Source organism: Carcharodon carcharias, chromosome 2 (genome assembly GCF_017639515.1).
Source record: "Carcharodon carcharias isolate sCarCar2 chromosome 2, sCarCar2.pri, whole genome shotgun sequence".
Taxonomy (NCBI): Eukaryota; Metazoa; Chordata; class Chondrichthyes; order Lamniformes; family Lamnidae; genus Carcharodon; species Carcharodon carcharias.
In genome coordinates this window covers 28,567,828-28,594,502 of record NC_054468.1, presented here as the reverse complement: position 1 = coordinate 28,594,502, position 26,675 = coordinate 28,567,828, and the positions used below count along the sequence as shown (strand labels likewise).

The window sequence follows — 26,675 nt, the reverse complement described above, 5'->3', positions numbered from 1 at the left end:
TAAAATGGAAGGAAGATTATTTTAGATGAACATGTTGTCACCTTATTGCTGAATTGCTAAAACTGGGGGATATGAGAATCTATATAGCTACATTGTTCCATTGGTGAAATGTGCATTGTATTTGTGATGGTGTAGGTAGTTGGAAGGCACAACTGGGTCACTCCATCCCAACAAGACGATAAGATGTTGCCCAATAACAGTTGGAGCTTGAAGCAGCATTCACATTGGAACAGTTGCTAGGTGGTTGTGCCCTTATTAATTACTCAGTGCGATGTGCACCCAGAAAATTGACACTGGCGACACATCATACTCATCAACAATGCAGTAGCACACAGAACAGAGCAAACACCTAATACATCTATCAGAGAAAATCTAAATTGTCAGTTCCTAGCTGCACTGCAATGTTGCTTAAATGATAAAAAGGTTCCTTTCATCCAATCTGTTCCTTGGTCAGCATCTCAAACTGAAGCAGAATCCTATTTGACCCCAGGCCAAGCTTCAATATCATATCTTTCCCTCAGAAAAAGTGCCGACTTTAGCATTGTTCACCTCTACTACTGCCTCAGTCTAACTTCTGAGGAAACCTCAGCCATGCCTTTGTCACTTCCCACTTTGACCATTCCACCGTTCATCTGGCAAGCCTCCCATTTGTTATCCTCCATAAACTTCAGCTCAGCCAAAATTCTGCCACTGTTTTGCTATCCTGCACCAAACCCACTAATCCATCACTCCTGAACAAGTTGATCCACATTGGCTCCTGGGCTCACACCTCAAACTTAAAATTATTTTTTTATTGTGTTTTAATTCCCTTCATGTCCTCACCCCTCCCTATCTCTGTAATATTTTTCAATCTTCAACCCTCTGAGAACTCGGCATTCTTCAGACTCCAGCCTATTATGCATCACCATTTGCCCACCACTGGCAGCAGTCTTTTAGCCTCCTATGATCTGAAATTCCCTCCACAAACCTCTCTGTCTCTCCATTTCTCTCTCTGCTTTAAGAACCTCCTTAAAACCCACCTCTTTGACCAAACTTTTAGTCGTATCTGCTAATACCTTCTTCTCGCATTTGCATTCACTTTTGTCTGACTGTGCTCCTGGAATAACCTTGGGATTTACTTCTTTGTTACAATTGCTATATAAATATAAATTGTTGTTGTCAAATCAAATATTTTTCACATTATAACCTTTGGTATTCTGTTCATATTTGCCTTATATATGAAAGTGAGTTCGAAAGTAAGGTTGTCTAAACTTCACCTCAGAGGCATATTGGAGAAATCTGAATGTGCATTTCAAAACACCAACATATTTTTACTTGTTTCAGGCAACCTTTATGGTAAATCAAACATGAAAATGATATAAAAGATATTTATTTTAAACCTTTCTTCCTGGAACACCTAGCAAGCCTTCCTTCCCAGGATCACCCTTGAAAAGAAACAGATCACCATGAGCATACAGGTCAACTACCACACTATAGAAACTATAGATTTTAATTCAAAATATTTTCAATTTTAAGCGGCAATCATCAAGTTGAAAGGGTTCAATGCTGGACATTAAATACTTTTGGGTTGGGTATGAGTGCTAACAAATTCTTGGCTCCTGAAAAATTGTCTTAATCCCAACATTTTAAAAACAAACTCCTCTAAGCCAGTATGAAACTTTCACTTCCCTTTGTAGCAACTCATATAGCAGACTGCTAATGCAATGTCACATTATTGGCAACTTAAAACTACAGGATCATAGCCACTAACAATGCATAAATCATTGACTTGCTGGCAGATTCATCAGAATTATATTGGGGCCAAGAGGATTAAATTATGTGAACAGGTTGCAGGCTTGTATTCTCTCAAGTAGTGAAGACTAAAGGGTGATCTAATTAAGGTGTTTAAGATGATTACAGGACTTGATAGGATAGATTACCTATTTTCCCTGGTGGGAGAATCCAGAACAGGCTATTCAGAGGTGAAACCAAGAATTACTTATTCACACAAAGGACAGTAGAAGTCTGGAAATTTCTCCCTCACGAATATGTGTGGCTAGGTCAATTGAAAATTTCAAAACTAAGATTGATTAATTTTTATTAGGCAAGGATATTAGGGGTTACGAAAAAAAAAGACGAGTTAAGATCCAGATCAGCCTTGATCCAATTGAATGGCAGAACAGGTCCAATGGGATCAATGACCTACACCTGTTCCTATATTCCTTGTATTTTTGTAACCTATTTGGCCCCTTTTTATGGCCTGAAAGGATAGTCATTATGTGAAACTTTTCATTTAAAAATGCATCCCGCACAGTTTATTTTCTAGCCACATCAATGCTACAGCTTCAACTTGCAGTTTAAATTTCGCTGTATTGCACACCAACATATTACAACACATTTTCTACTGAAAGGATTCTGTAAAATGAAGCATTTGTATGTAGACCAATAATCAATATTGCTCCTTACCCGATCCCCAGGGAAACCAACGATGCCCTTTTCACCCTTTTCACCAGGATGGCTAGGGAAAACCTCGATGTAAATAAAGAGAAAAAATAAATTCGACTTCATTTGGGTTTTAATTACTTAAACCGAATTTACAACACAAGAAAATTTATTAGGAAGTACAAGTGATTTTTTAAAATCAAAAGCAAGCTTTAATAGATTTACATTAAGTATTACAGACTGAAACAACAGCCTTCATTAAAAGTGAATAAAAGATTCTTTTCTCATTCCTCAATTTAATGAGTTTGTCTTTTTAGCATTTGTTCTTAAGGTGTAGGCAATGCTAGCAAGGCTGCAGTTATTTCCCATCCCAGTTACCCTGGGAAAATGACAATGACCCCCCTTGCTTGATCCACTACAGTCCTTGTGATGACGGCACTCCCATAATAATGGGAGGTAGGAAGCTCTATGATTGTGTTATGGCAACAACAAACTTGAACAGAAAAATGTTTTGTACTCACTGAAGGTCCAGGAAATCCAATAATCCCAGGAAGCCCTCTAGGGCCTTTCTCACCCTGAAAGATAAGGTTTTTTTACACCAAGATCTCTTTTATTTATTGAGCCAATATTATGTAGCACAAAGTAAGACATGAGTGATTTCCCTTTAATTCAAAAACTATTTTATGTATTCATAAAAAAAGATTTATCTATATGAATTATGAAGGATAAAGATTTCTTCGAAATATATTTGTATTATATATATATGTATTCAGTATGATTAGTTACATTGAATCACTTACCGGTGTTGATACAGCATCCATGCAACAGTATAACTTACTGTTCCACTCAGCAAACTCTAATGATGTTAGGAGGTTAGGGTCTTTATATTATCAGCTGTGGCTCACTTGATACCATTCTTGCCTCTGAGCCACAAAGTTACAGGTCCAAGTCCCACAATGGCTAGAGCATAAAAATTCAAGGCTGGCACTCCAGTACAGTACTGAGGGAGTGCTGCACTATCAGGGGTACAATGTTTTGGGAGAGACTTTAAACTGAGGCCCTCTGAGGTGGATAGAAAAGATCCTGCGGCACTATTTTGAGGAAGAGCAGGGGAGTTATCCCTGGTGTCCTGTCCAATATTTATCCCTCAATTAACATCACAAAAACAGATTATGTGGTCATTATCACGTTGCTATTTGTAAGAGCTTTGTGTGCAAATTGGCTTTTGCATTTCCTTTGTTATAACAATAACTACACTTAGTACTTCATTGGCTGTAAACGCTTTGGGATGCCCAATGGTTGTGAAAGGTGCTATATAAGTGCAAGTTTTTCTCTTTATCCTGCAGGCTACCATTAACTGCAGTTCTATTTAACTGGATCATTAATTCATTCGAGATAACAAGACTGAACCTGATCAGAGTGGATATCAAGGTAGACCAATCAATTAAAAATCCATAAACTATTCTTCCTCAGAATGGCCCACCTTAAACATAAAAAGGATAGAAATGAACACAAGTAAAGGGTTCAGTTGGTGGTGCGGACAGAGGACTATCATCGGCAGAGTGGACAGAAGATTACCATTGAGTTCCACTTTGAGTTAAATTTCAGTAACCCTGCCTCCAGGAATACACACAAGCATTCACTGTCACCTTACTAACCTCGGTAAGACTGAAGGAAGGCAAATAAACTGAAATCATTAAATAAACATGTGAGTCCTTAGATCTGAACATAAAACTATAAACAGCAGGAAAAATTGGTTTCTAATCAGTCCCATCTTTACAACAAATAAATCCATGGTGCAGAATCTTCTTATTGGCCTGCGGGTGCATCCTGACATCACCGTGCGTCATTCTGACCTTTCGTTCGGCGGGCATGCACCGGAGTTGGCTGCGCGCCCACCGAGCTGTCAAAGGGCCTGTTAAGGCCATTAATAACGTAATTACCCAATCCGACAGGGCTGTCTGTCCAACATTAAGTTTGACGGGCAGGTGAAGAGCCCAGGCGGCCTTTGCATTTTTCACGAAACCTCATCCACGGGCGGGATGAGGCCTCATGAAGGGTTTATTACATTAATGAAAATTCTTAAGCATTTCATAAACATATCCCTGCTCGTGTCACTCTGTCACATGGAGGGGACACGTATAAATGATTTTCAACTTTCTTTATTTCAAACTTTAAATCCAAAGTTAATCTCCCTGAGGCAGCTCTGTGCCTCAGAGATTCCTGGGCTCTTTCATGTGCATGTATGAAAGAGCACAGGCCCTGATTCTCCCTCTTCTCCTCGCCCACACAGGTAGCGCTGAGCGCGACCAGGCACACGTCATGCTGGACGGGCCTTAATTGGCCCGCCCACATAAAATGGCGACACGCAGCCAATCGCGGGTGGCGATCAGCTCAGCACCCGCTCCCGACCGGCCCGCCCAACGAGAAAATTCTCCCCATAATTTGGAGAGTTCTTGATTGGTAATTCACTACACTATGCCAATAATGAATGAATGTGCAGTTATTGACATGATCAGAATGGAGCATAGTAATTATCCGATACACCTCAGCCAAAACCATGGCCAGGATTTTCCAGTTGTCAGGTGGGCTTGGCAGGAGCGGGCAGGGGTGGACACAGAGCCAACCACCGCCCGCAATCGGCTCCACACCGTAATTTCACGTGGGCGGGATCACAAGCGGTAGCACTGAGCACTACCTGTGCGGGCGGGGGTGGGGGGAGGAGGGAGAGTTGGACCCAGCGCTCTTTCGCGCATGTGCGAAGCCACCTTAAAGAGACCGAAGCGCTTTTTTAAAAAATAAATAAATACATAAAAAATTTAATGAACCATGTCCCATCATGTGACTATGTCAGATGAGGTGGGACATGTTTTTATTCTTCAAAGAAAGTCTTCATTTAATTTGTGAACGCTTTAGAAAATCTCATCCTGCTCATGGATGAGGTTTCCTAAAAAATGTAAAGGCCGCTTGGCCTTCTCGCCTGCCTGCCAACCGTAAGGTTGGACGGGCAGCGTAAAATTCAGGTTAATTACCTGGTTAATGGCCTTGATTAGGCCTATCAAATATTGGCGGTCGCACAGCTGACTCTGGTGTGCGCCCACCAAACGAAACATCAGGCGACTTCGCGATGATGTTGTGACACACGCCCAACGTCTTCTCCCGTCACTTAACGTTCTGGTGTGTCGGGAGTGTGCCCACTTGCCAAATAGAAAATTCTGCCCTATTAGTGTATTTGACTGTTGGAAAGCAATTTCACTATCAGATACTGAGCTTTTTAGTGAGGGGTGCCAGCAGGCTTTAGAAGCGCAACTGGACCTGCAGACATTCCATCTAACGGAACCTGCTCTTTTCCCTCCCCATCCACCAGACTAACACAGAGGCATGAGTGAATAACCCTGCATTCTAGATGATAGGTAGAGATGGGATGACTGTGGTGCGCTGAAAATTGCATTGTGCATTTTATCCACTTGAGGCCACAATACACAAATATACCAGCAGAGGGAGTTTTCTTGGAAGATTAATGAAGGATCCATGTGTAATGCGGCCTTCGCCAGCAGGTGGAAATAGTGGGGGCCAGTGCCAGGCAGGAGAACTGGTCGGCCCCTCTGGACCCTTTCATACAGGAAGCAGAGTCTTTGGCCGGCTGGGAAGTCGGTGAGGGGGTGGGGCAGGGCTACATGTCTTGAGGAGAGGGAGTGCAGCAGCAGCAGCAGCAGCAAGTAGCAGAAGTAAAAGTCCAGAACTTCTGAGTTGCAGCATGATAAGAGCCAAGGTCACAAAGAGGGCACCTCGAAGCCTTTGACGGTGGCTGGAGAACCGGGAAGGGAAATTGGGGCAGACATACAGTTGCTGGAGATCTAGGAGGACCACCAGGGCAGTGCCCCAGAGTCTGATAAGCCACAAAGGGCGGAAGGTACCCTTCGTGTCTGAATGACAAGGTAATCTGGCTACTTGGTCATGGGAAATTGGCAATAGGAGCTACATCAACTGAACTCTGCTGCCCAGCTGGTAAAAGATTAGGGCCAGGATTTTCCAGCCCTGGAGAGTTCTTGATTGGTAATTCACTACACTATGCCAATAATGAATGAATGTGCAGTTATTGACATGATCAGAATGGAGCATAGTGATTATCCGATACACCTCAGCCAAAACCATGGCCAGGATTTTCCAGTTGTCAGGTGGGCTTGGCAGGAGCGGGCAGGGGTGGACACAGAGCCAACCACCGCCCGCAATCGGCTCCACACCGTAATTTCACGTGGGCGGGATCACAAGCGGTAGCACTGAGCACTACCTGTGCGGGCGGGGGTGGGGGGAGGAGGGAGAGTTGGACCCAGCGCTCTTTCGCGCATGTGCGAAGCCGCCTTAAACATCTGCCATGGAGGATGTGGTGGGCCATTCAAAATTCCATTCACTTCAGCGGGACCAGAAGATCCCGCCAGTGAGGGGGGGGGGGGGGGGGCGGAAGGTAGCAGAATTTGGCCTTTAACAGCTCATGCAGTTATATTTCTAAATGTCTCTGGCTGAATATACATCTATTTCTGTCCCAAGAACTTCACAGTGAGGGGGTGGGGAGATGTGGTTGCTGCTGAAATAATTTGGTGACAGGTAAAGCACAGCTAAATAATTCTGTCGAAGGGTCATGAGGACTCAAAACGTCAACTCTTTTCTTCTCCGCCGATGCTGCCAGACCTGCTGAGTTTTTCCAGGTAATTCTGTTTTTGTTTTAAATAATTTGTGTCCCGGATGAAAATGCATGAGGGACTGCACTCCATTCTTCAGAAACCATTAACACTATATCTCTGGAGATACTGAATGACTGGATTTTAAATTAATCACATAAGCCTCGATTTCACAGATCTATGATTTCCCTCCTCTACGTTTTTTAAATGCCCAGAAAGTTTCAGTGATGATGTCTATATTATGTAAGCCACAGTGAGGAAGCTTCATGAAGATGTTAGTGAAAAGTGTCAACCATCACTCATTGCTAACACTCTTGCCACATAAGTTGGTGGGTTCAAGTCCCACTCCAGAGAATTGAACACAAGTTGACACTCAGATGAAGTACTAAGAGAGTGCTGTCCTGACAGGGGTGGCTTCTTTTAGATGATATATTAAACTGAGGTTCCATCTACCCTATCAAGTGGATGTAAACAATCCCATGGAACTATTTCAAAGAAGATCAGAGGAGTTCATCTTAACATATGTCCCTCTACCTACATCACTAAAACAGGTTATTTGGTTGATCTCCCTTTGTTTTTTGGAGTTTGCTATGTGGAAATTGGCTGCTGTGTTTCTTATAGCTCAACAATGACTACGCTTCATAAGTATTTTATTGGCTGTAAAGTGATTTGGGACATCATAAAGTTTTGAAAGATGATTTATATATGAAAGCCTTTCTTTTCTTTGATGAGAACAATCTTTTAGATTTTACTATTACAACTATTTTAATTCAACTATTCTGTTATGCTAAGTAGTATGCTGTTTGAATTTGTGACTGATTATTTGTGGTATTTTGCATTAATGAAAAGTACCTACACCCTTGCTATGGTGTTACTTGTGTGAACTGCCCTAACATTAATATAACTGTGGATCACTGTATTGCCAGACAATAATGTAGTCGCTGAATGCCTGTTTCTTGTTAATTATACCTGATCTCCTTTAAAGACAATTTCTTCTGGAGGCTGGATTAGTTCAATATGTCCTGGGTCACCTTGTTCACCCTGATGGGAAGGAGAGAATAAGCAGGGGTATAAATAATGAGAATGACATACATGCAGACCTCCATGTTTATAGGAGGAATAGAAGAATATGCTGCAGCTCAGCTTTATTCTTACACTACCAGTCTAAACGATTTAGGGTACTGTGGCACAAGTTACTAGCAAGGAAAGTTCACCCAGACTCATTCCTGCTTGGAATTCTCTCTCAACCTATGTCATCCTTGAGGCTAGGCTGCAGACACTAAGCAAACAGGCACTTATCATATCTGTACAATGGTTTTGTCTACTCCAAAATAAAGTTCTAATTAACTAGAACAGCGACCCTGTTGCAAAACCTTCACATTCGAAAACATAGCCTTATTTTTTTGCTACTGCTGTCTTTTATCGGCTCAAATAGTAATGTTTTCTGTGCCCAAGACGTTATTCTATTTTTCATCACTGAAACACCACATGAGAAGGAAGAGAAGAAAATAAAATCATGATTATCTGTCTGAAACAGCAAGCCTATGGGGAGTGCTGTTGAAAACAGACTTTAGCAAGCTTAGCAGCCCACCCATAGATTTCTGTCAACTCTGTAACTAGCTGCGATATGAATAAAGTGAAGGGGGGGGTAGCCTGCAGTCCTCAGCAGTCCCAAGTCATAAAATTTAATGGATAATGTCAATGTAAATTAGTTCTTTAATTTAATTCCATTATGAATCAATGAAAGCACCACCAATACATCCATCTGAGGTGAGACAGATGAATATCTCTTTAAGAACAGGATTAAATATTTCAGATATAACTCAGCAGTTAAACTACTGAGCCAAATCCCCAATCATGTCAAGACAATTTTAACAGTACCTTTGAAATCCAATTGGTTAGAGATGTACATTATAAGTTTACAATGTTGTTTTAATACATTAAATTTTGCAAATTGCATGTTTTGTCTGTGGTTACTGACTTCTTTCAAAAGAATGCATAGTGGAAGATGTGTCTATGGGGGATAATTTTTTAAACTATTCCATTGTCAATGAAAAAGACTTCTGCAGAATGCAACATGTGTGCTCCTACCTTCTCGCCTTTTTGTCCTGGAAATCCAATGCCCTGCCAAAAATGATAAAATATGCATTTGAAAAAGGAAATTCCCATTGTGATCTGTTTGGCAGGGTTTGAAACCAGCAGCAGGTGAGTGTCTCAAATGCATTGAAAAACTTAACTTCAAATCACGAGATCATTTAAGATAGATAAGTCATCTCAGCTCATCCATCCAGAAAGGCCCATCACAACATTCAATATTTCTTAGATAATTACAGGGATTTTCTTCCATTACCCAAACCCCATTTTCCAGTTTGAGCTCTTATATAGTTGGATTCCCTTAGTATTCATTAGATATTAAGACCTCACAAATTCCATTCATCATTTTTCTTAGTAACACATGATAATTACCATCAATCTTTGAGGATTTATTTATTTTGAGCCCCGTAGTTTGTCCAAGATCTCACTTCCCTTCTTGCCAAAATTGTGAGATTAGGAGTTAATGGAGAACTGATTGCCTCCTTGGTTTTATCAGGTAAGGCCCCCCCCCCCCCCCCCACCCCCCCCCCCCACCCGTGAAGACAGGAAGTATTCCCTCTGATATCCAAAAAGTGACATTTTTCTGAACCTGTTCTGTTTTACTCTGTGAAGACTGGCAACTGACTTCAAAGGTACAACAAAGCAGAGAAACTGAATCCTATCACATAATATCAGGCAACTTAAGCTGTCAGGCAGCTTGGTTGGGTAACTAACTCAATCCTAAATGTCAGTTCACCATTCCCTGTATATCAATGAAACATTCTTTTCCAGAATGCCATGGGGCATTAATGATGTTCTATGGCAGCTTATCCTGGCGAAATGCACCATTACCAAACATTCTGACTAACACCATTAATACAATTAATTCACTAGAAGAACATCCAGCTATCATTTAGAATTATACTCATAAATAGGAGTACTTACTATTGCTGAGTTTAACTCTTCAGAAGGAAATAATATGCAATTAGTTGGAGATTTTATCAAAACTGAATAGTATAATATTCAATATAAACAATTCTTTAGGCCACAAGTTAGTTAAAAACTTACCTGGTCACCTGATAACCCTTGTAAGCCAGTACGTCCCTAGATAAAAGAAGATTTATAAATATTAATTCAAGTATTTTGTTTGGGATGAGGAATCTAGGCATATTGCAAATAGAAGATAACTTGTTTTTTTAAATCAAGATTTCAACGTCAACATTTATTTTTACCAATGATTTGTGAATTAACATTGTATTTATTCTGACATGACTTAGTACTGTGATTCACAAACTTTTTGAGTGAAGAACAGCTTCTCATTAGTAATCACAAGCTCTCTCCAAATAAATAATAAAACTATAAATCATATATATTTACAAATATATACAAATTATAAACTAAATTATAAAGATTATAATTATACATACATACGAATTAGATCAGAAATAGGGTATTTGGCCCCTCGAGCCAGCTCCGCCATTTGATATGATCATGGCTGATCTGATTATGGTCTCTACTTTCCTGCTTACCCCTATACCCTTTGACTTACTTGTCAGCCAAGAACATATCTAACTCAACCTTAAAAATATTCGATGGCCCACAGACTAATGGCCCTCTGAGAGAAAAAAATTCTCCTCATCTCTGTCTTAAATAGGAGACCCCTTATTTTTAACCTGTGTCCCTTAGTTTTAGTCTATCCCTTAAGGGGAAACATCCTTTCAGCATCCACCCTGATAAGAACCCTCAGGATCACATGTGTTTCAATAAGGTCACCTCTCATTCTTCTAACCCTCCATGCATACAGGCCCAGCCTGTCCAGAATTTACTCATAAGACAACGCCTTCATCCCAGGAATTAGTCGCGTGAATCTTCTCTGCACTGCTTCAATGCAAGGGGACTAAAACTGTATAAGGTACTCTAGTTTTTTTTAATTGTTATGATCCCAGCTGATGTTACTTATGGACAAGCCAAATCCCAGAGTGGAACCCGGCTTGATAGATCCTAACTTTTATTTTTTGTTCAGAAACGTGGAGGGTGGCTAACGAACAGTCACAGCTGATGAACTTTTTACAAAAGAATAAAACATTTATTAAACAAGAAAAGAACAATATTACATTACTCCTTCACCCACAACTATACTTTTAGAGGTATATACAGATTTTTATGGGTGACACAAGTTACAAAAGCTATCTTATACTCTAATGTTCATAGTAAGTACACTGTCCATGTAAACCAATAGGCGACCTGTGGTCAGACACACCACACTCTGAAACCAAGTGACAGATGCCACCCTAAACAGAAGCTATGGATCCCCTATCAAATTCCCCCAGACGCTTGTCACACCTTGAGCCAACTGATCTCACTGAATTTGGTCTTTCACACCAGGGTCTCCAATCTCCAGTCTTGAAGAACCCAGTTTGGAATCTTCTCCGAAATTATGCTTTCTCTCAGATGCCTTCCACAAGGGTCCACCTCTAGGGATTCGAACTCTCCTTCCGATGTTCCTCTACCCTGGATCGCCATGTGCATTCAAGCTTTCTTCCACGCACTCTCCCTCAAATACTCAACTGTGCCAACAGAACACCGCTGCTTCACATAGACTCCTTGAATCTTCTGGCTTCTCACGAGCCTATTTTGCTTTGAGTCTGCTTTCTGCAGCTTTCTCTCTCTAAACATGGAGCCTTCCTCTCTGCTCCTTACCTTTAGCTTCACTTAACAGAACCTTTTCTACATTCCTTTTCCTGTCCTTTGACTTAACTTAAGGAGCTTATTGGGCCCTTTCTCTTTATCCTTTAAGACATGCTCCCTGCAGTTCCTTCTCCCAGTAGACTCCTGGCAATTTGGTATCTCCCTTGAGGTCGAGAACTCATTTGACATTCGCTGTTATTTTAACTTTAGCAACTCATCTAAGATTTTTAGACTTATTTTCATCAGCAATCTGCTAGAATGTCAGCTAGAGAGAGACTTAAACTGCTTCCTCCACCTTACAGCCTAATCAGCAACTGAACTCAAGCTGGTTTCAGTTTCTCCCTGTCTCTGTTTCGGCCTCTTGTTGCTAGGCAACAGCCCAGTTTTCCTACCTTGTGTTTGTTCTAACTTCCCTTCAAGATTAAAATGCAGGTACCTTTTAAAGTGAAATTATAGCTCAAGTTCCCTCTTTTCTTAACACACAAATACAGAAATACAAATTAAACTTAAAATTAAAGATATTCTTTATTCCTAACACACACAAAACACATATAACTTACTTGAAATATCTCTAGTTCCTAACATTATGTTTGTTATATTCATGGGCATCGCTGGCTAAGCCAGCATTTTTATCCCCAATTGCCCTTGAGGAGGTGGTGGTGAGCTGTCTTCTTGAATGGCTGCAGTCCATGTGGTGTAGGTACACCCACAGTGCTGTTAGGAAGGGAGTTCCAAGATTTTGATCCAGCGACAGAGAAGGAACAGTGATATATTTCCAAGTCAGAATAGTGTGTGTCTTGGAAGGGTCTAACTAATGCCCTGTACAAAGCTTCCCTGCTTTTATATTCCATTCCCTTTGCAATAAATTTCAAATTATAAACAAATAATAAATTATAAAAAATATAAGATGAAAGCCCTACTTGAAAAGAGTATTTTAAATCGATATTTATTTACAGATATAAGTGAGATGGGCATGCCTGCTTCTCACTACGGAGTCTGTCTATCCCTTCAACATGAGACTGCCAGCCCATTTTACTTTGCACATGTGGTGGCTGCAATTCATTCCCATCTCCCAGCTGATATTATTCATGTTATTTTGCAAACCCTTGGAAAGCCTTTATTGACCCTCAGGGGTCCATGGACCCTAGTTTGAGAACATTGTCTAATAAACACTTTCATGAAAATACCTTGTTTCACCGCAATAAAAAGTGAAACAAAGATGTATCACTTTTTTACTGCATTTAAAACAAATGCCATAGAAGGTTCCTGATGAATTGGCACTCTCAGTGTTTCCCAGTGATGGATCAGAGCTGTGGGTAGCTCTTAGTTCGGGATCAATGTTGTGGGTATTTCCCAATGATGGATCACTGATGTGGGAAATTTCCAATGATAGAACATGTGGATAGTTCCCGGTGATGGTCAGTGTTGTAGATGGAACACAGTTATGGATCAGTGTTGTGTGTAGACCACAGTCATCAGCTAGGAGAAAGTAGGATAGCCTATTTTTAAGACATCTTTTCCAAACCCCTCCCTATTTGGGGTGAGCAGAGGCTATCCTGAAGAGGACTGTTCTGTCACAGGTGCTTCAGCCAAATATTTCACCTCCTCTATATGCTGAAGGAGAGATTTTGGAATATGTTGAGCACTTCCTATACTTTGGCAGCCATCTCTCTCAAAAGGCCACCATTGACAAAGAGATCCAACACCAGATCAGCTGTTCCAGCTCCGCCCTCAACAAACTATAACAGTGAGTGTTTGACAACAAAGACCTCCACAAGTTAACGCAAGTCCTAGTGTACAGAGGATTTGTTGTCACCACACTCCTGTACCACAGTAAGTCCTGGACTGTATCAGTGACACATAAGAGCACCAGAGAAATTCCACCAGCAATGCCTCTGCTGTAATCCTTTGGAATTACTGGGAGAACTGTCAAATAAATGCCAAGGTCCTTCTTGAAGCCAACTCCATAAGCATTCATGTAAAACTCGTGCCAAATCAACTTGGATGGAGTGGACACTGAGTCCGATGGCCGAAAACAGTCTCCCCCACCAGTTCCTATTTTTTCCACTCTCAAATGGCCAATATTCCAGGGGAGGATAAAGAAAATGCTTCAAAGAAACTCTGAGGCTCTCCTTAAATTGCTCCAGCATTGACATCAATGATTGGGAGAGTTTGTGACAACTGTTCAGAATGGTGACAACTCTAGTCCGTCAAGCTACATTGCTTTGAGTCTCAACATCTTAAATGGTGAGGCAGAGCAGCGGCAGAGAAGGAAAGGAAGCAAATCCTGCACTCCTGATCCCACTATCTCATGTGACATCCTTCCTCCATGTGCCTAAAGATCTGCAGGTGGAGAAATGGCCTGTTCAGTCACATGAAGACTCATGGCAGAAACTCACATCGTGAGGAGGTATCATCCGCCAATCAAGGGATAGCTGACAATGAGAGCACAGGGGGAGACTGTTTTCAGCCACCTGAACAGTGTCCAGTTCAGCAAAGTTGATTTTGCAGGGGTTTTCCTGAAGGCTTGTGGTGCTGACTTCAAGAAGGACATTTGTTTGACGGTCCTCACATTTTACTGTATTCATTCACGGGATGTGGGCTTCGCTGGCTGGGCCTGCATTTATTACCCCATCCCTAGTTGCCCTTGAGAAGGTGGTGGTGAGCTGCCTTCATGAACCGCTGCAATGCATGTAGTGTAGGTACACCCAAAGGACTGTTAGGGAGTTCCAGGATTTTGACCTAGCGCCACTGAAGGAACGGCGATATATTTCCAAGTCAGGATGGTGAGTGACTTGGAGGGGAACTTGCAGGTGGTGGTGTTCCAATGCATCTGCTGCCCATGTCCGAGATAGTAGTGGTCGTGGGTTTGTAAGGTGCTGTCAAAGGAGCCTTGGTGAATTCCTGCAGTGCATCTTGTAGAGTGTGCACACTGCTGCTACTGTGCATCAGTGGTGGAGGAAATGAATGTTTGTAGATGGGGTGCCAATCAGGTGGGCCGTTTTGAATCTGGAGGATACGACGGAGGCATTACTGATGGAATTTCTGTAGTGCTCTTACGTGTCACTGAGTGTGAAGATGTCAACTACTGTACAGTCGGACTTTTGTTAACTTGTGGAGGTCTTTGTTGAAGGATCAGTATTGTGGGTAGAACACAGTGATGGTCAGTGTTGTGGGTACAGCACAGTGATGGTCAGTGTTGTGGGTACAGCACAGTGATGGTCAGTTGTGGGTAGAGCACAGTGATGGTCAGTGTTGTGGGTAGAGCACAGTGATGGTCAGTGTTGTGGGTAGAGCACAGTGATGGTCAGTGTTGTGGATAGAGCACAGTGATGGTCAATGTTGTGGGTAGAGCACAGTGATGGTCAGTGTTGTGGGTAGAGCACAGTGATGGATCAGCACTATGGATAGCTCACTTCAGTCCATGGAATAAAATTCAAGCACTCTCCATCTAGTGCACACCTTTACTTGCTCAAGAATTTCCACCATTACATAGTCCTATGCCAGCTCCTTGCATAACCTCAAGGCTGGCAATATCTCCTTTGTTACAGTGTATTCTTTCTGCACAAAAATGCCTAAATTAACCTGGTTTCAGGATGTTTCAATATTTTTTTTGTGAAACTATCTTGATCTCATTTAAAACTGGTTTCTCTGCTGCACTTCTAGGATTAAACTCTCATTGCTGTTCCTTATTTCAGCGGCATCTATTGAACCCTTGGATGTGCCCAGAAAATAGCGATGTAATCTCATTTCAGCCATAATCTACTTACTGGAAAACCAGGTGGACCTCTTGGTCCTGCAATACCTTGAAGACCTGGATTTCCCGGAAAACCCTAAGAGGAAAAAAATAATTTATTTCAGCCATTGATGATACATCATAATTGGACAAGGGTTTATCTTGCATTTGGTGCAAGACTGATTCTACATTCGGATAGGTGATTCAAAGAGGCAGCACAGACGCAATGAACTGAATGACTCCCTTCTGCTGCATCATTCTACAATTCTAGTTCCGCCTTTAAACAGGTTGGAGTGTCATTTCTCTCAGGAACTGCTGTCGACAATTAGGATGAAATGTTATTTTTTTACAAATTACTTGTTGTCATTGGTTAATGTTCAAAAGAAGCTCGAGATTAATTTAAAAATACTTAATTACTTCAATATTAACCAATGTTCTAGCCAACTTACCCTGAACATATTGTGTTTCATTATTTGACCATCTCTATTCACATTTTTCTTTATGTAACCTTTAATCTGCTCAAAATCAGATATAGAGTCACATTTGTTATTAAACATGGATTGTTTAATGTCTGGTATTATTAATGACCTGCAGAAAATAAAAGTAATTGGTTTTGATTTAGAATTAAATGCTCTAAGATATTCCCTAGCACTTGATTGGCATTGTTGAAAGCAGCTTCACATTAATTGACATTTTTTTAGTGAATGGGGAATAAGCACTCGAATTACTTTTCTTCTCAGCCTCTACTGATGCAAACTTTTCAGTCTACATGGTTTCAATATCTCTAACTTTACATTTACTAACAGCAAAATCCATCAGCTACTGCTCAATCCGTCTGCATAATTGGTCCAAATTGCTTTGAGTACTTTCAATCTTCCTTAAACTCATCACTTGGCCACAATTTGACATTGTCCTTGCCCAGTGCATTTCCAAGTAATTAGCGCCTTCTGTTTTCTGTTACCAAGCCAGCCTTTGTCCAACAAGCTACTTTTCTATTAATCGCACTAATCTGCTGCAAAAGTCACACACATGGGGTTAATTTGATAATGTATACTCTATTATAAAATAGACGTGTCTACTGTAGTAACCCAAAATCTACAATTATATCTCAGATTTCAGGTTATAGTTAAAATCAATTAAAAGTAGGGCTATCTAACAATTAAAAAAATAATTATAAATAATCACAATTAAAATTTTATTAACATTAAAAACTTTAATCTCAGTAAATCTTAGTTTTAATTGTATATTTAATTGATACTATTGTTACTAAGTACCAGCTTTATTATTATCATCTCTGACTGTCTTGTTGGGTATATTGGTGTCTGTGTGACAATATTTCATCCTTGTCTTTATTATTCACCAGGTGATTAATCTGCTGGAGCAAAGGTTGATTATGAGGTGCATAAATTAGTTCAAAAAGCATTGATGTTTGATTTAACAGCCTAATGTAGAGACAGTCAGAGGTACTCAAAAATCTCATACCTGAAAACTAAAGAAAAATAAATTAAAGTTACTTTCAAATCATTCCCACCATTAGCAAAGGTTATGTGTTCCTGAGCAGAATGTTCAGTGTATCTAATTGGGTGGCATCCTGCTTGAGCCTGAGCCCTTCCAAATGACTCAGATCGTCTTTCCCAATATCTAAGCCCCATCCTTGCCCTACCCTCTCCTCTCTCAGGCTTTCCTTCCCAGTATCCCTCTCTTGGCCGTGCCCTGCTGTCTCAGGATTTCGTTGTATCGCATTCCGACCTTTATGCTGCTCTCTCCTCTTTCAGCCACCCTCCCTCCCGCTGCCACCTGATCACCCTGCACCCCGCCCCCCCAACCCCCAAATCCTGTTATTGAACTTCCGTTGCTGCTCTATGTAGCTACAGCATGTAACATGTAAAAATATAAATTGCCAAGAAAGTAACGCATTAAAGTTAGCTGTGATTAATTGAATGCCTTAATTGAACACTTCCCCTCATAGTTCATAACAGGCTGACTTATCCTCTTCATCAGATCGTTATCTTTAATCACTCTGAGATGCCCGTATTCACTGCTTAGCAGATAAAGCCAAGAAAAACCCTAAGCAAAAATAAGGAAATTAATTGTTACTTACAGGATAGCCCATTGGCCCTGGGAATCCTTGGTCTCCCTATTGACAAGAGAACAAATTACTCCATTAATCTTCTATGGTATCTTTAAATGCTTCAATTGGCTGAATGTTTTCTAATATGAATCTAGAAATTCAGATTAGCCACCCAACATGGGTGCCACAATTTTCATCCACAGTTGGCATTCATGTTCTTAGTTCAGAGCTTCTACTAACTCTTCCCCACAAACAGTTTCTTTGTCCTACATTTCAATCATGTATTTTGGCGTACGTGGGTTAGGTTTGCCGAATCATTCATAATCAATATGTAGAATATCTATCTTTGTAACTGTCTATTCCCCACTGTTCCCCAGTGTGCAGCCACAATATTCTGTTATTTCTCTGGGAGTGACTGTTATATATTACTGTTCCCTGCTGGGGTACCTCCATATCTTACTGTTCCTTTTTATGCAGCCAACCTATGTAACACATGCACAGTCGGCTCTTCCTCAATTTAGAACAATTGGGCTGGATTTTCCCCACAGAGGCAGGAAACAGAAGTTGGGACAGCCTCTGGGTGCTGAACCCACCCCAGAGGAGGCACCCCCTTAACTGGCTTGAAGACATGAAGGCAGACACCCTGCCCAATTAAGGGTGGTGGGCAGACTCTTGAAGCTGGAGGGCCAATCAGAGGCCTTCCAGCTTGAAAGGAATAGTGGGTAAGCAACTGAGAGGTGCCCTCTCACCAACGTTTTTAAAACTTTAATTAAGAAATGGTTCTTGGAGCCAGCCCGACACTTTTGTAGGTGGATGGGGAGGACCCCCTCTACGAGCACCCAGGCAGGCAGGAATGGCCTGTAGGCCCGTCTGGGGTGCTGCCTCCCCCGACTTCCCCACTATCACTAGGTGCTCACCTCCAGGGACCTTAACTGGCCCCTGCCAGTGTAGCGAACTGGAAGCTGACTGGAAAGTCCCAGTCGGCCTCAATTAAGTAGGCTTAAAGAGACTCTTAAAGAACTCAAAACAAAAACAAAAACAGAATTACCTGGAAAAACTCAGCAGGTCTGGCAGCATCGGCGGAGAAGAAAAGAGTTGACGTTTCGAGTCCTCATGACCCTTCGACAGAACTTGAGTTCGAGTCCAAGAAAGAGTTGAAATATAAGCTGGTTTAAGGTGTGTGTGTGGGGGGCGGAGAGAGAGAGAGAGAGGTGGAGTGGGGGTGTGGTTGTAGGGACAAACAAGCAGTGATAGAAGCAGATCATCAAAAGATGTCAACAACAATAATACAAAAGAACACATAGGTGTTAAAGTTGGTGATATTATCTAAACGAATGTGCTAATTAAGAATGGATGGTAGGGCACTCAAGGTATAGCTCTAGTGGGGGTGAGGAGAGCATAAAAGATGTAAAAAATAAATAAATAAATAAATAAATATTTTTTTTTTTCTTTTTATAATGGAAATAGGTGGGAAAAGGAAAATCTATATAACTTATTGGAAAAAAAGAAAAGGAAGGGGGAAACAGAAAGGGGGTGGGGATGGGGGAGGGAGCTCACGACCTAAGGTTGTTGAATTCAATATTCAGTCCGGATGGCTGTAAAGTGCCTAGTCGGAAGATGAGGTGTTGTTCCTCCAGTTTGCGTTGGGCTTCACTGGAACAATGCAGCAAGCCAAGGACAGACATGTGGGCAAGAGAGCAGGGTGGCGTGTTAAAATGGCAAGCGACAGGGAGGTTTGGGTCATTCTTGCGGACAGACCGCAGGTGTTCTGCAAAGCGGTCGCCCAGTTTACGTTTGGTCTCTCCAATGTAGAGGAGACCACATTGGGAGCAACGAATGCAGTAGACTAAGTTGGGGGAAATGCAAGTGAAATGCTGCTTCACTTGAAAGGAGTGTTTGGGTCCTTGGACGGTGAGGAGAGAGGAAGTGAAGGGGCAGGTATTGCATCTTTTGCGTGGACATGGGGTGGTGCCATAGGAGGGGGTTGAGGAGTAGGCGGTGATGGAGGAGTGGACCAGGGTGTCACGGAGGGAGCGATCCCTACAGAATGCCGATAGGGGGGGTGAAGGGAAGATGTGTTTGGTGGTGGCATCATGCTGGAGTTGGCGGAAATGGCGGAGGATGATCTTTTGAATGCGGAGGCTGGTGGGGTGATAAGTGAGGACAAGAGGGACCCTATCATGTTTCTGGGAGGGAGAAGAAGGCGTGAGGGTGGATGCGCGGGAGATGGGCCGGACACAGTTGAGGGCCCTGTCAACGACCGTGGGTGGAAAACCTCGGTTAAGGAAGAAGGAGGACATGTCAGAGGAACTGTTTTTGAAGGTAGCATCATCGGAACAGATGCGACGGAGGCGAAGGAACTGAGAGAATGGGATGGAGTCCTTACAGGAAGCGGGGTGTGAGGAGCTGTAGTCGAGATAGCTGTGGGAATCGGTGGGTTTGTAATTGATATTGGTGGACAGTCTACCACCAGAGATTGAGACAGAGAGGTCAAGGAAGGGAAGGGAAGTGTCAGAGATGGACCACGTGAAAATGATGGAGGGGTGGAGATTGGAAGCAAAATTAATAAATTTTTCCAAGTCCCAACGAAAGCATGAAGCAGCACCAAAGTAATCATCGATGTACCGGAGAAAGAGTTGTGGAAGGGGGCCGGAGTAGGACTGGAACAAGGAATGTTCCACATACCCCATAAAGAGACAGGCATAGCTGGGGCCCATGCGGGTACCCATAGCCACACCTTTTATTTGGAGGAAGTGAGAGGAGTTGAAGAAGAAATTGTTCAGCGTGAGAACAAGTTCAGCCAGACGGAGGAGAGTAGTGGTGGATGGGGATTGTTCGGGCCTCTGTTCGAGGAAGAAGCTAAGGGCCCTCAGACCATCCTGGTGGGGGATGGAGGTGTAGAGGGATTGGACGTCCATGGTGAAGAGGAAGCGGTTGGGGCCAGGGAACTGGAAATTGTTGATGCGACGTAAGGTGTCAGAGGAATCACGGATGTAGGTGGGAAGGGACTGGACAAGGGGAGAGAGAAGGGAGTCAAGATAACGAGAAATGAGTTCTGTGGGGCAGGAGCAAGCTGAGACGATCGGTCTACCGGGGCAGTTCTGTTTGTGGATTTTGGGTAGGAGATAGAAGCGGGCCGTCCGAGGTTGGGCGACTATCAGGTTGGAAGCTGTGGGAGGGAGATCCCCAGAGGAGATGAGGTCAGTGACAGTCCTGGAAACAATGGCTTGATGTTCAGTGGTGGGGTCATGGTCCAGGGAGAGGTAGGAGGAAGTGTCTGCGAGTTGACGCTCAGCCTCCGCGAGGTACAGGTCAGTACGCCAGACAACAACAGCACTACCCTTGTCAGCGGGTTTGATGACAATGTCAGGGTTGGACCTGAGAGAATGGAGTGCAGTAAGTTCAGAGAGAGACAGGTTAGAATGGGTGAGAGGAGCAGAGAAATTAAGACGACTAATGTCGCGCCGACAGTTCTCAATGAAAAGATCAAGAGAAGGTAAGAATCCAGAGGGAGGGGTCCAGGTGGAGGGAGAATATTGGAGATGGGTAAAAGGATCCGTTGAATTGGGAGAGGACTCCTGCCCAAAGAAGTGAGCCCGGAGACGAAGAAGGCGGAAGAAGAGTTCAGCATCATGCCGAGCCCGAAATTCATTGAGGTGAGGGCGCAAGGGTATGAAACTAAGTCCTTTGCTGAGCACTGAACGTTCAGCATCGGAGAGGGGAAGGTCAGGGGGTATAGTGAATACACGGCTGGGGTTGGGATTGGAAGATGGGGTGGGGATGGAGGGACAGGCCGGGGTGGAGGGTCCTAGATGGGTGTTGGTGTCGATGAGTTGTTGGAGCTTGCGTTCCTTAGCACTTGAGAGAAAGAGAAAAAGTTTCTTGTTGAGGCGTCGGATGTCGGATGTCGAAGGGTCATGAGGACTCGAAACGTCAACTCTTTTCTTCTCCGCCGATGCTGCCAGACCTGCTGAGTTTTTCCAGGTAATTCTGTTTTTGTTTTTGTTTTGGATTTCCAGCATCTGCAGTTTTTTTGTTTTTATCTTAAAGAACTCAATTGGCTATCTGCTGCATTGGAGCCGGTAGACCTACCAGATGCAATCCAGCCTCCGCTAATTTGCAAATGGTAGGAACAGCATTGGAAAGCGGAATGCCAGCCAACGTAAGTATTTTCAGGACACGTCTGCCCCCGTTCTCACCCCCGGCGGGGCCCAAAAAATTCTACCTATTAAGTCTCACTATTTCTCCTGTGAAGTCTCTAAAGATACTCTTCCGTCATATAGGATCTCTTTAGATGGCAACAGACTTCACGACTTTAAATGGCTCTGGACATTCTTAGACAACATTAGGCAGGTTTCTGGGTGTCATCCGCGAGAGCCTATGTCGGAGCTGTATGTTTCCAAAATTCAGTCATTGACAGTGAAAGAATTCTGGCAGACCGTAATTTATCACCATACTAAATAGGAGCTTATCCTCTTAACCATCAGCACAAGTATTATACACAGATACGTTGTTTTCCTTTGGGTGGCAAATCAGCTGGTCAACAATTTCCTGACCAAACTTTGTCAATTTCCTGAGCTTCCTTTGTTGCAACTTGTTGCAAAATTAGGTCGAAATCAGATTCTGGCTGGTTTGACAATTAAAGTGATTCTTACCAAGTTATGTTGCCCATGTTTACATGCTTTTGCCCACTAGTTAGTACCCATAACATCAAGGTAAAGCAACCAGGTGAAAATGGACCATTTAAAAACTAAAGACATTTAATATGGAAGCACGAGCATGAATTGTAGGTATGTGAACCAGTAGATTAAGGCATTCAACTAGTTCAAATATAGTCTGAACATATGGGGCAGCACTTTAGGGCCCCGTCACAGGCAGAGGCAGGTGTTCAATGTGGCAAGTGTACAAAAGTCCATTGACTTTGGCGGGATCGCTGAAGGGAGGGGCTGTAAAGTTCCGCCCATGGTTTATGTTCTATACTGATTTCACAGCTAACAATTATTCAACTGATTACCCGTAGACTAAATGTTAGGATTGTTTTTCAAACAAATAAGTGACCTGAACAGACTTTGGAGATCAAACATAGAAGCATAATCTCATTTTTTTGACAATTAATTATAAAGTAGAAAAAATACACTAGTAAATTCAATCACAATCAGCTGCACTATTGCACTAATTTACTGTTCAACCAAATCTGCAATAAGCTCGAGCAGATTTTCAACAGTTAGACTTAAATGTCGATGGCTCATAAAGTAAGCTCCTTGTGCCTGGTTTTCTGAGGTTAATTAATTAGCATAGGTTTGACATTCTTCAGCTGTTCTCATGAACTCAAACCACATTTTTTACCTATTGCCTCTTATTCTCCTTCCCTTTCAGACACTGCAAAGATCATTTTTCTGCCTTCTGTGTTTTTCTAAAGTCTTTTAGTATTTTTCTCCATGGCTACCTGAATCATGTGGATACACAGCAAAATAATCTGCTTTAACTGGATATAAATCCCAATTCATGAAGTACATACTCCATTTCCTCCACATCAGAAAAAGGTATCAGAATTGTTAACTCTTATCCTCAACTGGTGGCTATGTGAATTCCTGCCTTCTTGCTATTTATAAGTGTTGCTACACTCTTTTCCCAGAACAGTCCTTCACCCTCATATTGTTCTCCTGTCTTTTCTCCTGCCCTAAATTAATGGTAGAGTTTATATAAAGTTAGCTAGTACAATGGTGATATAAAAATTGTATTCTCGCTCACTGTGACTCAAAACGTTGAACAAATATTCCAAACATGCTAATTTGCAGAATACAACAGTGACAAGAATAGTACAGCAAAAGTACAAAAATTATAATTTAGTCTATTAGCTCACTCGATCAACAAAGTTCAAGACAGGACCTAGGCTGTCATCTATTTCCTACCTTAACTACAGTAGAAAGAAAGAAAAGGTAAGGAACAGTAATCAATGCTTTAAATTGAACACTTACCGGTAAACCCATATAAGAAAATCTATCAGTTATCGAGTCTCCTTTTGGCCCTTTTGGACCTGGCGTTCCCTGCAACAAATATGGTATAAGTTTTATTTGACATTACAAAAACAAATAGCATTACCAACATTTTCTGGCATATATGCAACTTACTGTTCCTACCAAAAGATATTCATACTCTAAACTTCAGCTATAATCCAATACTAAATATTTGTCTATAATGTATTAAAATTTTTGCATATAGCATGCATTTCCTATGAGTGTGATGCCAGCAGTGTTTCTTTTTATGCTAACTCCAAAACCGCTATATGACACTCTTAAACTTAATTGTTTATTCAACTTATTTCTAGTTTCTTTTCCAGTTCCACCTCCAAAGCACCACCTTACCTGAACCCTGTTGCTTGATATCTTTCTGCTGCCACTCCAAGCTGTTGAGCCATCTTCAACTTCTCAACACTCTCAGCCACTTCAACAGCCGGTACCTTTACTCACCTTTTCCCTCAGCTGCTCACTGTTTCCCACTTGCGCCGATTCCCACCTCCCTCTCTCACTTCTGCTTTCCACCTCCATCACCCCCGCGCACCACTAACTGTTGTCGCTCCTAACCATTGTAAACACTGTTAACTTTCTTAAAGTCAGTTTGTGGCTGACAGACAGAAATCCAGTCTCCCAAGATATAGGCCTATTAAAAAATACATACCAAGCCAAAGAAGAGATCTTGGAGAGGTGACCAAAAGCATGGTCAAAGAGTGCAGTTCTAAGCAGCGTCTTAAATGAGGAGAGGCAGAAGTGTTTGGGGAGGAAATTTCAGAGCGTAGGGCCCAGGTGGCTGAATGTAGGGTTGAGAATGATGGTGTAAAGAGGTCAGAGTCAGGGGAAAGGGAGGCTTAGGAAGGTAGGGGCATCGGCAGGCCTGTAGTAGGTTAAATAGATAAAGAGGAGCAAGACCATGAAGAGAAATCAAGGATGAGAATGTTTAATTAGAGGTATTGAAAGATTGGAAGCCAATATAAGACAGTGAGTACAGGTAAAAATGTGCAAATGGAAGTTAGTGGGAACAAGACACAGACAGCTGGTTGTTGGATAAGTTGAAGTTTAATAATTAGGGGCCAGGAGAGCTATAAACAAAATATTTTAGACGCTGGAAATCTGAAACAAAAACAGAGAACATTGGAAACACTCATTAGGCCAGGCACCATTTGTGGCGTTTCAGGTCGATGACTCTTCATCAGGAAAGAGAAAACTTAGAAATATAAAAGGTTGTAAGCAAGCGAAAGGTGGGGAGAGAGTGGAAAACAAACAAAAGGGAAGGTCAGTGATAGAATGGATGACAGGAGAGATTAAAGGACAAAACGGGGGTGATGTAAGGCTAAAAGTAACGGTAATGGAAAAAGTAAAGAAACAAATTATGTGTCTAGAGAATGTGTGAATGGCAGAATAATGAACAGCTTTCTGTCCATAAGCAAAAACAAGGGAAAAATGAGTGTAAAACTGAAGTTTCCAAATAAAAAGTGAGTAGAGTTGGGGCAGAGATTACAGTCTGACATTGCTGAACTCTGAGTTGAGTCTGGAAGACTATTAAGTGCCTAACCAAAAGGTGAGGTACTGTTCCTTGAATTTTCATTGAGCAATGGAATATCTACAGTTTCTATATAGATAGATTGAGCTATGGAATTGTAGTGTATGGAGATGGCAATTGACGTGGAGAAAGGTTTCAGTGACAGATGGGCTTTCAGGGGATGCTACTGAGGTGGAGCCTTTGTAATAGAGAAGACATGAAATTAGAATATCAGCTCAGAATCAAAAAGGATGCTGAGGTTTCAGACTGTGGACTGTTGGATTTTGAGGATGAGCTGTGAAGAGCTGTTCCATGAGGAGTGGGGATGTTCTAAAAGGGGTTGGGGTGGAAAAGACTGACAAATACAAGAAAATAAAAAAAACTAACAATGCAAAGAACCTAAATCAACCCATTGGGAAGAATTTTCGGGTCAGCGAGCGGGGGCGGGACTCGCTCGCCAACGCGTAAAATGATGCGGGATGACGTCAGGTGGAACTCCTGATGTCACCCCACGTCATTTCCATTATCAGGTCAGCGGGGGAGTAGCTGAGTCAGCTGCGCACCCGCCGACCTGTCAATGGCCTATTGAGTCCATTGGGAAACATTTTAAAATCATAATGGACCTGCCCGTCCAACCTTAAGCCTGTCGGGCTTCAGAAAAAGCATGAAACCTCACCCACTGGTGGGATGAGGTTTCATGAGGGTATTTGAATTTTCAATAAAGGTCTCAGTTAAAGTTATGGACATGTCCCCACATGAGGGGACATGTCAGGGAAATTTTTCTATCATTTTTATTGCAAATTTTAATTCGCAGCCGATCTCCCTGAGGCAGCACTTAGCGAAAGAGAGCACTCCCAGCTGAGGGAAATCCCCCCACAGAGGGAGCGCATAACACTTCCTAAAAAAAAACAAAAAAAAACAAAAAAACTGCGGATGCTGGAAATCCAAAAAAAAAGCATAACACTTCCTGGTGGATGACACGCTGGGGGGCCTTAATTGGCCCGCCCACCTAAAATGGTGGCCCCCCCTGCCCCATCTGGGGTGCCGATCGGAGGCGCACCTGCCCTCACCCTCTCCTGCACTCCCCGCCCCCCCCTCCAAACAATGGGGGGAATATTTTTCCCATTGGCTCATCCCATCATCCAAGTTCTTTCCCAGGACCTCATTAGTTTCACCATTTTTCTCTCCAGTGCCATATCCCTTTATTCTCCCGAATGAAAAATATATTCAATTCCCTTTACAATGACTGCAGTGAATCAGTATTCGATTCTGAGTGGTGACACGCTTCTCCACATGTTCACAACTTTCCATCTGAAGTTACGGCTCCTTATGATTAGATTCAATAAAGATATCCCTACCGGTAAACCAGGTCTTCCTGGATATCCTTCACTTCCTGGGGGGCCAGGGTCTCCTCGAGATCCATTGCAGCCATCCAGTCCAGGAGGCCCCCTTGGGCCTTGCAGCCCTGGAA

At 42.3% G+C, this 26,675-nt stretch overlaps 1 long non-coding RNA gene across 1 annotated transcript; it reads right to left on the bottom strand.

Annotated features, from left to right (window-relative positions):
- Positions 1-15,666: 15,666 nt before the first annotated feature.
- On the bottom strand, positions 15,667-23,701 carry LOC121275399. The gene is made up of 3 exons (XR_005942408.1): positions 23,647-23,701; positions 17,699-17,734; positions 15,667-15,694 (listed from the first exon to the last, which is right to left on the bottom strand). It is a non-coding gene; the product is annotated as an uncharacterized LOC121275399 (long non-coding RNA).
- Between the last annotated feature and the right edge of the window lie 2,974 nt (positions 23,702-26,675).